Below are 17,087 nucleotides of genomic sequence, written 5' to 3'. Positions count from 1 at the left end.
GGATTAGGCATAGCCATTAATGCTATGAAGCTTTCACTGAATGCCCAGGGTATGGTGGCAAAATTTACTGTTTATATTTTTATCATTTTTCTATCACAATATTTGTAATATTTATTTGTTTGGATACCCTGCCAGACTTACTGTGTTACTTTTGAGTCTGTAGTGTATAACAAAGTACTTTATATATTGAAAGTGTTACATGAATGAATAAATGAATGAATGAATGGCTACTAGTCTTGCTTGATAGTTTATGCTCTACACGTACACTTTCTTCAAAGGGACAGGCAGGTGACATTTGAGGTACCAGGTCACAAACCCACTCTAGACTTTTGATTAGATTGAATACCCCAGTGCCATGCTGGAAGTGGTATTTGAAGAACTATAATTTTGAAATTACTTGTGATATGAGTGAAAAAGAAAGGGATATGAGTCAGGAATAACAGTTAGGAGATTTTGGCAGTGGCCCAAATGAGTATATTTAAGGTGGGAGTGGAAAAGGAAATGAGTAGTTTTGAAAGACACCATCAAGAAAAAATAAGCCAGGAAAATCAAGTGTGTCAGCTGCAAGTAATAGTGAGGGAAAAAGTTTTAAATGTAGAGAAGGTTTAACCATATAATTTGTGATTTCTTAGATAGGGCTGAGTAATCAAGAAAAGATATATAATCTCCATAGAACTGAAAGATCCTAATTTATGTAGAATTAACATTATTGTGCACTTTAAAATTTATAGAATTCTTCTACTTCTGTCATGATAGAGTAAATCATATTTGTGTTGCCCTACTACTGTAAACATCTCAAAAATTAGACCCACTATATAAAAGCTGATTTCAGATACTGGACAACAGACAGTATTCTATATGAATTCAAAGAGAAGGATACAAGTGAGGTGTTCTCTGTGATACCCCTGGCTTTCTACATGGAATCACTTTCTAAATCATGGCACAGGGGCAGTTCAGGAGGTAGAGATAAGAATTTGGGGAGATTAAGGCAGCTTGAATTGTAGAACAGAGTACCACAGAGTTAGAAACTATGAAGATAAAGAGTTTCTGAAATATCTCTAGCTTTCAATCTGTGCCTGAAAAATAGTGTATGTGTGTGCAGGATGAGACTTCATGAGACAACAACTATCAATGGGCTGTAAATCAAATGATTTCCAGAGCTTACACAAAGTTGGGAGTTTCCATGATGCAGAATAGGGAGATCTCTTTGGATACATCAGGCGTTCTGTAGGACACCAGACAGTTGGTCCAAACCACACTTGAGTTTGACTTGTTTAACTACTCTAAACAAGCCCAAAGAAATCTTAAAAACATGAAATGAATTCATCAGACTGATCCATGAGTAATTTAATCTCTTCTCACAACAAAATTTAAAACTTTCCAAAGAAATACTGTAAAATCTAGAAATTCAATAACATAGTATTCATAATGTCTCTCCTGCACTCAACAGTTAGTAGGCATACAAAGAGGCATAAAAATGTGATGCATAAACAGGAAAAATATCAGTTAGTAGAAATATAGCAAGAGAGAAAATAGATGAATTTGAAAACAAAAACCTGTTAAAAAGTTAGAAGTACACTCAATAATTAAATGAAACATGACCATCATGGGAAAAATTAAACATTACAACTCTAGAGCTGGAAAATAGAATATCTAAAATGAAAAATTAACTAGATGGGCTAACCATAGGATAGACACAGCAGAAGAAAAGATCAGTGAACTGAGAACATAGCAATAGAAACTACCCAAGCTGAAGCAAAGAAAGTGAAAACTGAATGGAATCTCAGGATGGGACAATGCCAGTTAATCTAACATAGATGTAACTGGAGTCCCAGGAGGCAAGCAGAGAGAGTAAGACAAAAGTATTTAAAGAAATAATGCCTGATATTTTCCAAATTTGAAGAAAGGAATCAATTCAAAAATCTAAGATGCTGACTCCAAGTTGAAAATGTACAATGAAAACCACACCAAGAGTATCATAATCAAATTGCTGAACAAGTGATTTAAAAAAAGTTCTTAAACAGCAAGAGAAAGGACACACATTATATATTATGGGACAAAAATAAGAATGCATGCAGACTTTGCCTTAAAAACAGTGCAAACAAAAGACAATGGAATAGAACTTTCAAAGTGCTAAAGGAAAAACTCAACATAAATTTCTATAATCAGCAAAACATGTCCTTCCACAGAAAGGTAAGATGAAAATTTTTCCAGATAATCAGAAAGAGATGAGAAATGCTAAATGTGATTCCTCAGACTGAAAGAGTGTAATACCAGGCTGAAACTGAGGCTAAATAAAGGAATGGAGAGCAACAGAATTTATACATATATTGGTAATTATAAAAGATTTTTCTTTTTTTATTTTAATTTATTTAAAATATAATTGACTATTTAAAGCAGGATAAAAATTATTTGTTGTTTAAATATATATAGAAAAAATATAAGATTAGAAATGCAAATATACTGGTGTAAGGATCTTACATTATACATGACATAGTATAATCTTTATTGAAGGTAGACTCTGACAAGTTAAGAAGCTTATTGTAAACTCTAGATAAACTTCTAAAAAGAAAATATTGATCTATAGCTAATAATGCAATAGCTGAGGCAAAATGAAATAAGAATATATATTCATCCCCTAAAGAAGGCTGGAAAAAAGAAGAAAACAAATAAGAGAATGAACACAAATAAAACAAATAGCAAGATACCAAGAAAACACTAATCATAAGGAAACTGAAGTCGTAAAACTGATATCAGAAAGGCAGTCTTCAAGACAAAGAATATTCCTCGAAATAAAAGGAAGATTTATAACCATAGACAGTCAATGCATCAAGAAAACAACAATCCAAAATGTATATGCATCTAATTACAAGGCTTCAAAATACATGAAGCAAAAACTGATAGAATAAGAGAAATGCACACATTTTAGTTGGAGATTTAAACACTCTACTTCTTATAATTGATAGAACAAATAGACAACAAAGTCAGACATAGAAAACTAAAATATCACTGAAAACCAACTTTCCTTTATTTGTGTAGACTACCCCAAAGCAACAGAATATATGTTGGGTGCATATGGAACATTCACAAAAATTGACAATATTCTGGACGCAAGGCAAATTTTAATAAATCTAAAGTATCGTAATCTCAGAGTATGTTCTCTGATCAAGACTAGATTAAATTAGAAGTTAACAATAAGATTATTTAGATCATTCCAAAATATGGGAAAATTAAAAACATTGTTTATAAATGCCTTAGGTCAAAGAAAAGATCAAAATGAATATTAGAAAATATTTGAAATTTATGAAAATGAAAACACAGCATAATAAATTTATAATTCAACTAAAGAAGTTGCTCAGAAGAAAAACTATAGAATTAAATGCTTTATTAGAAAAAAGTCTAAAATCAATGATCTAAGCATCTTACTAATGAAGTTAGAAAAAAATGAATTAAACTCAAAATAAATAGAATAGAGGATATAGTACAGATGAAACTGGAAATTAGGAAAATATAAAATGGACAAAAACAGAAAATCTGTGAAAACAATTTGGCTGTTTGAAAAATATTAATAAATTTGATACATCTCTAGCTAGAGTGATCAAGAAAAAAAAGAGTGAACACAGTTGCCTATAGCAGGAATCAGAGAGGCATCACTACAGAGCCTACAGCCATTAACATTTTGATAAGTAAATACTATGACATTTTTATGCCAATACATGAAAATTGTTTAGATGAAGTGGAAAAATAGCTTAAAAAGAACACTTAACCAAAACTGATTCAAGAAGGCTTTTTAAAAAAATAAATAGCTTTGTATCCAATAATGGAATTGAATTTGTAATTAGAACTGTTCCTGTGAGGAAAATTCCAGACTTAGATAGTGTTACTGATGAATTCTTTCTCAAGTTTAAGGAAGAAATAATACCAATCCTACACATTCCTTTTTTCAAAAGTGGAATAGAAGTGAATAGTTCCCAGATCATTTTATGAATATATTATCATCCTGATACCAAAACTAGGCAAAGACATTACAAGAAAAGAAACCTAGAGTCTGATATCCCTATGAACCTAACTGTTAAACTCATTAACTGAATATTAGGAAATGAAACTCAGCAGTATATCAAAAAGATAAATCCCAAATGGCATGATTTATTATCCTAGTGATGCAAAGTTGGCTTAACCTTAGAAGATCTAGTAATGTAATTTACCAATTTAGTAGAATAAAGTAGAAAAAGAAGATTATCTCAACAGACACAGATGCAATATTTGACAAAATTCAGCACCCATTTATGGAAAACTCTCAGCATTTTATGAATAGAAGGGACCTTGTTGAACCTAAAGGGAAGGAAGTCTAAATGGAGAGATTTATCCTTTATGGACTGGAAAACTTGATAAAGGAAATTGTTTATCTATCAAAATGAAGTTACAACTAACATCATATTTAGTGGGGGAAAGTCAACACTTTTCCATTAAGATTGCAAACAAGGTTAAGAGTATTCACTCTACCACTTCCATTCAACATTTTCTGGAAATCCTAGGTCAGGGGTCAGTAAACTCCAGCCTGCAGGCCAGTCACGTATTTTTGTAAATAAAATTTTATTGAAACGCAGCAACACCATATTATTTATGACTGCTTTTATACTACAATGGTAGCGTTTACTGTCTGTTACAGAGAAAATATAACTTGACTTGTTCCTTTAAAATATTTGCTATGTATGTAACTCTTTAAGAACAAGTTTGCCAGTCTCTAAACTAAGTAGGGCAAAGTGTGAGAGAGAGAGAGAGGGAGAGAGATAATACAGAAATTGGAAAGAAAAAAATCTTTATTTCCAGACAGCATATTGAAGTATAAAGAAAATCCTGGCTAATCAACAAAAAAGCTACTAAAATTACTTAAATGAAGGTTATAGGATGCAAAGGTCTAGCTTCAAATTTTCTCCTCAATGTAGTAGCCACAAACCCTTGAAAATACAAAATTTAACAAATGATAAATTTACAGTAGCATTGAAAATCACAAAAGACTTTGGGATACATTATTTAACAAAGTCAAATACGAAAGCTTGAAATGAGGAGGTTTGTGGCAAAATAACTTCGATAAATATAGAATTCTGTGTTGGCATATTTAAACACCTGTAGAGTAAAAATGGTTAGACAATGCTAACAGAAATGAAATAAAATTTAAATAAATGGAGCAATATACTATTCTCACAGATTGGAAGACTCAGAGAGTTGGAGGACTTACACTACCTGGTTTCAGGACTGACTATAAAATTACATTAGTGGAATGATTGTGGTATTGGTGTAAAAATCAATGGACTAGAATAGAGAATGCAGAAATAGACCCCCTTGGACAGGAAGAATTGTATTGGCTTGGAGTCCGATTTACAGACAGAAACAGCACAGAGTACATTTTCTGTGCAATACCTTAACTATCTGGCAACAGCACATGTGTGTTAATGTATGCTAAACATAACACTGTTAGGAATTGTAGTATCCCCCATCACTTAATATATTTGAATTTCCTGCGATTCCAGCTAGACACAGAGTCTGTAATTTGATTTTATGCTGCTGATGGCATCAGTGTTTCAAACGGAAATGCATTAGGATAAATATTTAAGATTGGTACAGACACCAATTCAGACAATTGTACAAAAAGTATATCATTACCATGATTTAAATATAGAACATCTATTAAATGCTCTGAGATTTCCATATGTAAATGACTTGAAATATCATTAGAATTTCTTTTGAGATGTGAATCTAATACAAATATGGACATGTATTAATGAAAATTTTAGAAAAATTCCTGATTTAATATATTTCCTATAAGTTGCAAGAACAACTTACCTTACATATTACCAAAGGTGACTTAAATAAAGAGCTTATCTTGAAAGCAGCCAGAGAACAATACTTTATACACAGAGGAAAAGCAGCATGCTTGGTAATTGACAACTCTGCAGAAACGATGGAGGTCAGAAGACAACTAAATTTTTAAAGTTTGGAGAGAAAATATGTCAGCCCAGAATTCTGTATTTAGTGAAAATATTTGCCAATAAACTCTTCATTTCAAGCTTTCACATTTGACTTTGTTTCTTCTACCTGTGTTAATAATAAATATAATGACTTTCTTGGCAATCCTGAAAGTAGTTTCAGTTTTCCAGACTGGACGGGAGCCTAAATTATATGTAATCTGTAGGCTGGATCTAAGCAAGACCCTCCTGACACTTAGTTTAATTGTAAAATCAAGCATAATGAACTCTAGGCAAAAAAAAAAAGGCATTTTATAAGTAAAATGTCTCCTTTCTAAGAGTGTTTGTGGAAATAGATGTATTAGACTTTCAGTCCCTGAATATTAAGCATCGATGCACTCATCTAACTCTGCAAGCTCTGCACCCTGCTCACACAGCAATCCTCTAATAATTAAGTGATTTTCCATCTACATCTGCCAAGAAGAAAAATGTAACAGCTATGCTCACGCGAGTCTTACATCCCATTTAGCAATATCATTTTTGTATTGTTGTTAAATTAACAAACCGGCATTCTACTTGATGTATCAGTTTCTTATGAGCTTAGTTAACATGAGTTGGCTTCCTTGAACATTAAACATAAGTGAATCTTAGAATGATCAATTTTCTGGTCCTTCAAGACTTCTCTGAAACCTCTATTGCCTCATCCACAGAGATGTGCAGAAGATGACTAAAACCCTACACCCTTCAGTCTTTTTGTAAACTTTTTGTTTGACATAACTTTAAACTCACAGGAGAGTTGAGAGAAGAATCCAAGGAACTGCTGTTATATTCTTTACCCAGATTTAGGAATTGTTTATATTTTTTCCCATTTTCTTTATCATTTTCTCTGTATACATGCATAGATGTGCATATATATGCATATGTGTGTATACAGGAATATTTTTTCTAATGATGTATTGGAGATATCATATTCCCTTTCCCTAAATATTTCAGTATGTACATCTTAAGAAAATGGCCATTCTCTCACATAACACCATCTTATAAAAATCAGAAAAATTAACATTTTAATTTGATACATATTATTATCTAATCCATAGGCCATGTTCATATTGTTAATTGTTCTCCAAATGTCCTTTATATCCCCCTCCCTCATTCTTTAGTCCAGCGTACAGTCCATAAGAATGCATTGCATTTAGGAGCCATATCTTATTTTATTTTGTTATATCTAACATTTCCTCACCCAATCTTTGTCGTTTGTAAGTTTGATATTTTTCCAGAAGACATTTTGTAGAATGTCCCTTAGAGTTTACCTGATGTTTCCTTAGGATTAGATTCAGGCTATGTATTTTTTTTTTTTTTTAAAGATTGTCACCTGACCTAACAACTGTTGCCAATCTTCTTTTTTTTTCCTGCGTTTTTCTCCCCAAATCCCCCCAGTACATAGTTATACATTCTAGTTGTGGGTCCCTCTAGTTGTGGCATGTGGGATGCCGCCTCAACATGGCCTAATGAGTAGTGCCGTGTCTGCGCCCAGGATCCGAACCCTGGGCTGCAGAAGTGGAGCGTGAGAACTTAACCACTCGGCCATGGGGCCGGCCCCCAGGCTATGTATTTTTGATGAAAAACTACAGGAGTGATGTGTTCTTCTTCATGAATCTTATCAAGAGATATCTTGACATTGTTTTGTCTCAGTTATGGTAACGTAAACTTTGATCATTTGGTTAAGGTGGTGTCTGAGGAGTTTCTCTTTTATGAAGTTACTGTTCTAACCTTTGTAATTGTGCATTCACTATCACCCCAATGGTAATATACTGTCTAACATCATAGATTAGTTTTGCAGGTTTTGATCTTTATGTATCTGGAATCATACAGTATGTACTCTCCTTGTATGTATTCTTATGTTTGTGAGATTCATTCACATTGCTATGCAATTGACATTTGTTTATTGTCATTACTATGTAGTACTCCATTGTGTGAATATGCCACAATTTGTTTATCCATGCATAAGCAATTGAGCAATTTTCCAGGTTTTATTATTAAAAGTATGCTCTGTAAACATTCTTGTAAATATCATTTGGAGAATCTACGTACACATTCTTGTTGGGTATATACCTAGGAAGAGTAAAATTGTTGACTTGCATGGTATCCATATATTCAGCATTGGTGGATATTTCCAAAGAGTTTTCCAAAGGAGTTATACCAACTTTTATTCTTGCCAGAAGTGAATGAGAGTTCTAGTTTATCTGAAATAGTATCACTTTTATTTCTTTCTTTCCTATTATTATATCTTTTTTGCCTTGCCTTATTGCACTTGCTAGGACCTCCAAGAAATGTTGAATAACATTTGTATCATGAATTAGAGTTGAATTTTATCACAGGAAGTCGTCTGTTGAGATGACCATATGATTTTTCACCTCACTTTCTATTTATGTGTCAACTCATATAGATTGAGTTTTCAGTTGTTAAGCCAACCTAGAATTAATAGATTGAAGTTACTTGGAGGTGATGAATTATCCTTTTTATATACATCTGGATTACATTTGCTAATATTTTATTAAAGATATTTGTTTCTCTGTTCATGAGACAGATTGATCTGTAATTTTTCTTGTCTATAATGTCCTTGTCAGGTTTTGTTATCAGTTATGCTGGCCTCTTAAAAATTTGGAAAGGAGTTCTACTTGTTTCTGTTTTCAAAAGTGTTAAAGCAATATTAGGGTTATGTCTTTAAATTTGAAATAATTCACTGTTGAAACAATTTGGTCTAGAGGTTTTATTTGTGAGGAAAGTTTAATAATTGGCTCAATTTCTCTGTTAGACATAAGAATATTCAGATTAATAATTTTTCTTCTTGTCAATTTTGGTAAATTTTGCTTATTAAGGAATTCTTACAACTCATTGAAATTAATTTTTTTGCATAAATTTTATCAGATCTTTTTAAAAAATGTAGGATTTCTAGTGATGTCCTCATTTTCATTCCTGATATTGTTAATTTGTATTGTTACCCTTTTTTCTTTCTTACCCATGCTAGTTGGTTATCAATTTTATTAATATTTCCGAAAAACCAAACTTTGGCTTTGTTGATCATTTTTATTGTGGATTTATTTTCTATTTGTTAATTTTGGATTTTATATTATTATTTGCTTCTTTTTTCTTTATGTTTAATTTGCTCTCACTTTTCTGGATTCTATTCATTTCTATTCCTTTCTGGTACTTTCATTTAAGACTATATGTTTCCCTTTGTTTAACTGTATCCATAAGTTTTGATATGTGATACTTAATTTTCGTATATTTTAAAATAATTTCTAATGATAATTATTTTTAGCAATCATCAATGAGATTATTTTTAGACAAATCGAAGTTTAAAAGTTTATTACTTAATTCCCAGCTTTAATTTCTACTTTCTGTGAAGATGGAAATGTTCCATACCTGAGACAGCTGTCCAGTCGTTGTTAGTCATTTATGGCTGTTAAACACTTGATATATGGCTAGTGCAATTGAAGAACTGAACTTTTAATTTTATTCTAATATTTAATTCTATATAAATGTAAATAGCCACATGAAGCTAGTGTCTTCTCCATTGGACAGCATAACTAGGGCTTCCAACAATCTAATTTCTACATTGACATACTGAAAAGGACAATACTAGATGAAAAAGAAAAGGAAAAATCATGAGAAGCTACAGGGGTTTTGAAATCTCTTGTTCTACGGTGGAATGCACAGTATCCTCTAGAGCGGGGTCTTAAATTTAGAGTCGGAATGGCAATTGATAGATCCTTGGTTAACCTACTCTGTTCTCCTACCTTTGTAATTGATGAGCTTGTGATCACTGATGATATAGTAAGATAATATCCATGGTGTCCAGCTTTGAATGCCTGATTTTGAAAGCTTAAGTACAACACTTTGAGAAATGGAGGAATGTGAAGAAAGTCTAGTACGGCCCAGGAATGACCACTGACAAATATTTTCAAACCTTCCACCATGTGTCTGTGTCTTTTCTCCCTACCTTTTACATCAGTATCTATAAGAGATATTTTGTTCTCATTACTCCAGGGTGGGAAATTTCCACAGCGATATCCTAGAAAAAAATAGAAGAGTAAAACAACAAAGGAGGGTTAAAGAAGAATGAAAGGTCAAATCCAATAAATAACTGGCTTTGTGCTTAGAAATTATGATGTCTGAAAAGTTAAAAAAATTAAAATTGAAATCCAGTTAGAATTCAGTTATCTTATTGAGAAAAACATGATTACAATCCTTATAACTTATAATTATCATCATGCTTTTCCTTATTCTTCATTAAATATGTCAATGACATCTCACAGCTCCTGTAATTTCGAGTAAATCAATGATATGCACTGATGTGGACCTTAGATAGCTGAGAAGATGTTTATTTTGAACTGAATCAAAGGTGATTATACTTCTTTTCAGAGAAAACTCATGAAATTACCATCTGCTTGAAAAGAAACTAGCAAGTTCTGAGTTTCAGAGAATAGAATCAGATCCTCTAGTTATAAACAGGAAAAAAAATCCTCAGTGGCTCTATCAAAAATACTTTTCAGAAATAAAGCTCTTATTTTTCAGTAATACATCAAAATTGTACCATAGACTTAGTAACAATGGAGAGAAAAGAATTAAATAGTTTTAAGAATACTTTAGAGCTTGAGGACATTTCAGGATGAAAGTAGTTTAGGATATTGTCACACTGGTAGAATACCAACATTATAGCTCCTTTATGAAATGTCACCATCAGAGAGATTAATTTTAGAAGTATAGGATCACAGAAATGTTTCCCTTGATGTAGGTTACTTTGTTGAACTCCAAAAATGTGTCAAGAGTAATAAATCTGTCTGACATGTCCAGTCAAGAATCTGTTTTAAGCAGAAACCATAGCTCGCAGGACACTGTTACATTTTAATTTTGTTTTTCAACCACAAAAAGGAGCCTTTGTTTGCAGTCAGAATGAACACCTGTGGAATCTTTAAACATTTACAGACATGTCTTTAAAAGCTCAATGGTACAGTTAAGATTTAATCTATCAAAGTGGTATAAATAATGTAGACATAGCCTTAGGTGCCAATTCTTCCCACAGCACATAGAAAAACATAACAACATAAAAAACTTCTTTGCTGGTTTTCATATAGCTCAAGTATAACACTGCCAAGAAGGGCAGGGAGGAGCAGTGTAACCTGGAGATATAGCCGTCTTGCTGTTAGTATTACTGTGCTAAAGTCTAGAAAGGGGAAATATTAGGATTCTGGAAAAGCTAAAATTATGCAGAGGAAATATAATTCAGATGGTTTCATGCTTAAACCTGGGATCTCATTTTGAACCTCTTGTAATTGAAAGGAAGGTGATTCTAAGAATGGTCAAGCAATGCTGGGTCTAAGCATTGACGTTTTATATCCTTTTAATCTAATCTAAAGATGTTTCAATGTTTGTCCATGCCATTAAAACATCTTTGCTAGAACTGAATGTGGAGATTCAATACAAATTGCAAAGCAAGTATTTTCTAAATATGAAGTAAGCACTACACTGACTGCTATGAGGGATAACAAGAAGTGTAAGATGCGGTTCTAATTCTAAAGATGACTAAGATCTAGCAGGAAAGATAAGGAGAAAATATGTGAGCAGTAACTAAGATTCAAGGCAGTCTATTTGAAAGGGCAAATTATTTTCAGTTGAGTTATTCTGGAAAATCTCCTTGGTAGAAGAGAAAGTGAGATTTAAGGAAGGTAGTTCCGATGCGAGAGAGCAGTTCTTGACAGGAGTATTGATGCAGTGCTGGAGAAACTGAGAGAAAGTAACCAATTTTAGCTGGAGGGGTAGATTGATTCAAGGAATAGAGAAATAAGTTTGGAGATTTTTTCCCCCCAGAATATAGAGGGACTGGAATTCCAAAGAAGTGTAGTAATTTAAAGAAAACAGGTCTTTGGGAAGATTACCTTTATAGATAGAAACCAGCATAATGTAGGTGTTCAAAAATTATTAGTTGAATGAATGAACTGGGAGACTATCACTGGATAGTCTCTATCACTACCGTTTATTCCTAGTCTTGACATAAAGGTCCCATATAGAAACAGATATACTCACCAAAAGCAAAAACATTACAAAAGAGGTCCTCACTCCATTTAGAATAGACTTAAAGAGTGAAGGTGGGGTACTAAAAGAAAATGCAACTGCTCTTTCTGTGACTACACATCAAGACAGGAAATAAGCTAACAATCTAATTCTCTTTTTGCGAAATGAAAGAACTCTAAGCTTCTTCGCGCTCCATTTTTCACCCAGTGCCTCCCAAACTCTGTTGTTTATCATGTAATCTTCCATTTTGAAAGACTCTATCCTATCTCCTTTCTTCTCTTTTTCTGGGGGACAGATGTCTGTGTTCCAGGTCGCCTTCTGAGAAAGCATCTGTTGATCCCTCGCTACCCTCTCAGGTAGTGTTAATTAGCTCCTCTTCTGTACAACAAAAGTACGTACTACTCTTGTTATATTGTACATTCCAAGTGCAATTTATTCCTTAACGTGTTTATGTCCTATGCTGACTCTGTCCCTATTAATTTATCTCCAACATAGTATATGATCACTGAATATCCATTGAACTAAATAAATTCTTTCCAGTATCCCAATGCTGACAACAGCGAGGAAAACTCATAAAACAAGTTATCCCTAGAAGATGAAAAGTAATGGTCCCAGGATTCCTGGCTTTCTGATAATATTTCCTTCACATCTGGAGGGAAGAAATAGGGAAGTAGTGATTCTAAGTTTCCTTGTGAGTTCTAGATTCAGCCTTTTACTAAGATACTTTCATTTTAGTTTTAGACATTTCATATATCTATATATATACACATATGTTCATGTATATGTATGTATAATATATAATCTTAATGATCTTTCTTTTTCTACACACGCACATTCTTAGTTGACAAGAGTTTTTGCAAAAATGTCATGCTTCTGCCAACATGGCTTTCCAAACATGTTCCATAGAAACAAATGAAATAATCAAAACAAATCTGATTTTTCCTTCAGCCACACTCTTACTTAGTTACCTGTTGAGTTATTTATTTTGCTGGCTATTTCTAAATTTTAATAATTATAAATGAGCAATGAATAAATAGCCTATGGAACAAATCATACAATAAAGACATGGTAATTTAAAAGAAGAGACGTTTCCAGAGAGTTCCTACTTAAAGTTAAGCTTTTCATGTGTTTGAGCATATTGCTTTGTTTTATTTCATTCTAGAAATCCACAGCTGGACTTCAAAGGGCTTGTGGGCCCCCTGAAATCATGTGCTACATTTTTAATATGTGCATTTTCTTTGGAAAGCTTTTTGCTTGTTTTTTTTTTTTTTTGCTAAGTCAGACTTTCAGAATTATCTGACTCCAAAAGTATTCTATTCTTTTCATTTTAATGTGTTAGACAATAGATATATATTCAATAATAGTAATTATAGTAATAATTAACATATAGATAATAGTTTCAAATTAATAATACACTTTAATCTTCTTAACTCTAAGAAGTAGCTTTTTGAAATCTTCGTTTTGCTGACGATTAAATTGAAATTCAGATCTCAAACATCTTGCATCAGCTAAGCAAGTTCTTTCATGGTAGATAGTGGAACCATGTCTCCCATCTCCAAATCTGCAACTCATTTCCGTAGACTTGTTCCTTGGCCCATCAACCATATGCTTTTCAGGAATCTCTCTCCTTCCATCTGTTTTCCTCTGTGCACAGGCACAATTAGTCCTTGAACAGCTTGTCCAACTGCTCCCAGCCTCACTTCCCACCATGGTTTCAGGTCTTGTGAGCGTGGCAGGTTTTAGTGCAGGGAAACTGACTCAGGAGAATTGATATTTTGAGTTGGCTGCCAGGAAATCGGTATGGTCACACTCCACTTCAGTGGTCAGAATGGTGGGACACAGGGGTGGAAACAGAATTGTCAGAAAGAGCTTTGTATTGAAAATTTGGAAACAGTTATAAGAAAAGGAGTGAACTTGTAATTACAGGAGGGGAAAAGTGAAGAGAAAGAGACCAGCTGGTATCAAGGAGCTCGGCTCAAGCAGGAAAGGCTCCATATTGAGAACAAGAGGTTGCCAGACCTCCATAATGCCACGAGAGCCTGTTCCCAGGAGCTCTGAGTGACTCTACCTCAGTCTCTAACTATGGTCTTAGATCATGCTCCCTGGACAAAGAGAAACACTTTCAAGGAAGTTGAGGCCAAACCCATCCATCTGACCCAACTGTCACAGGGAAATTTTTTTTTTTAAAGATTTTATTTTTCCTTTTTCTCCCCAAAGCTCCCCGGTACATAGTTGTATATTTTTAGTTGTGAGTCCTTCTAGTTGTGGCATGTGGGATGCCACCTCAGCATGGCCTCATGAGTGGCACCATGTCCGTGCCCAGGACAGCAAAACGCTGGGACTGAAGCAGAGCATGTGAACTTAACCACTCAGCCAAGGGGGCCAGCCTCCACAGGGAAATTTAAAGCATCTTGACTCATCAGTGCATGCCTTTTATACTGCATGAATTCTGAGTCAATTAGATTTTTGTGAGGCAAAGCCATCTTCATTATTTTCTCATTAAAACCTGAAATCCTATGTTTCTTCTTCCCTCCTTTCTCAACTTCTTCCTAGAGGCTTTCACGCGCCAAAACTAAGGGAAGATTTTGCACTGTAACTTAAGCCTGAAGAAGAGACAACGCTGGGTTATAGTTCCTAAAGACCTCATATATATCTCATTTATTCTTATTTTAAGAAATTGAGGTCCAGAAATGTCACATCACCTAATGGCAGTGGAAGCCTTAACTCCTAATTTCTGATTCAGAACCACTCCCTCTGTACTGTCAAAATGTGTACACATTTTCTCAATAATACTGCTAATTGATTGACTGGAAAGGAAATTGGCCCCTGTTGCTTATTCTTCTTGATATTAAGTTTAGTAAGTATTCTTTTACTCCAATAATTTATTGATCCATAAATCTATGACCCCTGGGTACTTAGTTATTCATATCAATGCATGCACTAAACTAACCAGGTCAGTGTTTGTTCTCATCAGGGACCACTTAGCTCTCTGTCCTACTACTTTTGATTGAAGTCAGACATTGTGATTGGGCATATCATGGGGCAAAAACAGTTTTAACAAATGTGTACATATTTTCCACCACTGAAGGAATAATAAGCTTTGCAAATAAATGCTATTAATATCTAAGAGGGCACCCAAAGCACCTCAGTATCAAACACCAGGGTATCTCAACGTTCCTTGCCTACTTAGACTCAGGATTCTAGGCAGCGGAGGTGAAGAAATAGTGCAGATGAGAAAGGGAACGGGCCAAAGTTAAGACACCTGAAATGACCTTTCAGGTAAGAGAAGGCAGACTTCAAAGAAAAATTTTAAAGCTGGTGATTTTTTCTTTGAGTTTTCTTTTTCTAGATCTCTATTTTCATCAATAAGGAAACATCTTATCTGCTCCAGATGAGCTCTGGATCCCAAAGTGGCTTCTGGCTGACCTGGACCTCACTTTTTATAGCATGTAACGTTGAGAAAGAAAGAGCTAAGTTCTGAAGTCCTGTCTTCCCTCTGCCGAGATGGTCAGCACTATTCTGTTAAGAGACTGCCCTCTCAGCCTCTATCCTGTGATGGACACATAACATAATTTGTAACTCTTAAGTCACTGACATTTTGGTTTGGTTTGTTACCAAATCCTAAACACAAGCTAGCTTGTCCTAACTGATACATTTCTTACTATTTTCCCTCCTGATAAAAAGTCTCATAGACTTTTGCTTTTGAAACAGGAGGTTGAAGAGTTCCTCATATATTACAATTAGTAATTTAAGCAGAATGTACATCAGTGTTCTAAGGCCAGATTACTTGAAGGCAAGGCAGCACTGCCCATTAAGAGCGAAGCTGGTGAAATGAGGAAGAAGGAGTGGTTCCTCTATTTAGAGGTGGCTGCGGGGCACAAGTGGATAAGAGGAAGGATGGTATATGAAACTTCCTGGATTGGTATATCTCCCCAACCACTACTAGGTAGACAACCTTGGACAATTTTCTCAACCGCTCTAAGCCTACATTTCCCCATCTGTGAAAAAGATGTTACTAATAATATTGTTTCATATTGTTAATAAGAGGATTAAATGAGATAATGTATACAAAACTCCTAGCACAATGCTTACATATTAGTAATAAATGAATAAATTGGAAACAATTATTTTTATTGTAACATTTTTTTCTCTCTCATCTCAATTCCTGCCTGAATATAGCCATGCTCGCTTCAGCAGTGTAAAAATAATTATTTGCATTCGTATGAACAGCTTACCACTTGTGCCTAATGATGTGTAGCACAATAGCTGTAATACATATCATTAAATATGTGTCTGATTAACTTTGTTGTAATTTTAATTGCAACATGAAATTCCTCTTGTGCATACTCAGCCGTCAAAGACTATTGCTCATGAAACATGGTTGACTGCTTTCAACCTGAAAGAATTACAGGGAACATTGATCACGTATAGTATAAATCATAGACCTCTAAGTAGCAGAGAACGAAGGAAAGAACGCAAGGTTGGGAGTCATATGGACCAAGGACTGAAACTTTAGCCCCACCACCAATGTTACTCAACCTTCTGAGTTTTTCTCTGTTTACTATGGCTAGTAATACCTACCACGTAGGATTTTGTGAGGAATAGAGATGCTACATATAAGATGATAAACAAGGGTCTTGGAACACAGAGGACAGGTAACTGTATTAGCTATTGCTATTTTTATAATTTTGGACTTTAACTTAGCAGGGACTTCCAAAAGCCCATTGTATTAGCCACCTCTGCTTCACAGGTATGATGTTATCACATCCTCTCCTCTCATTTTCTACAGGTGTGGAATATGAGAGACCAGCATGATTTGCCCAAGGTCATGTAGATTGCAAGTGAAGGAGAGAAGGTGAGCCAGCAGTGGGTGCTCCACCTCTTCCTTTACTTCCCTCTTTTGATCTGCCCATGCCCACTGCTGGCAAAACAACCCAAAGCACACATTCTTCTGAGGTTGAGTCAGTGGCATCCTGTGCTTTCCCACAGAGAGGAAGCACATTTGAGTCAGGAGGAAATGGAACTGCCAAGTAGGAAAAGGAATCA

Source organism: Equus przewalskii, chromosome 17, assembly GCF_037783145.1.
Source record: "Equus przewalskii isolate Varuska chromosome 17, EquPr2, whole genome shotgun sequence".
Classification (NCBI taxonomy): Eukaryota; Metazoa; Chordata; class Mammalia; order Perissodactyla; family Equidae; genus Equus; species Equus przewalskii.
The sequence above is the reverse complement of the archived record's forward strand: the minus strand, read 5'-3'. Positions refer to the sequence as shown.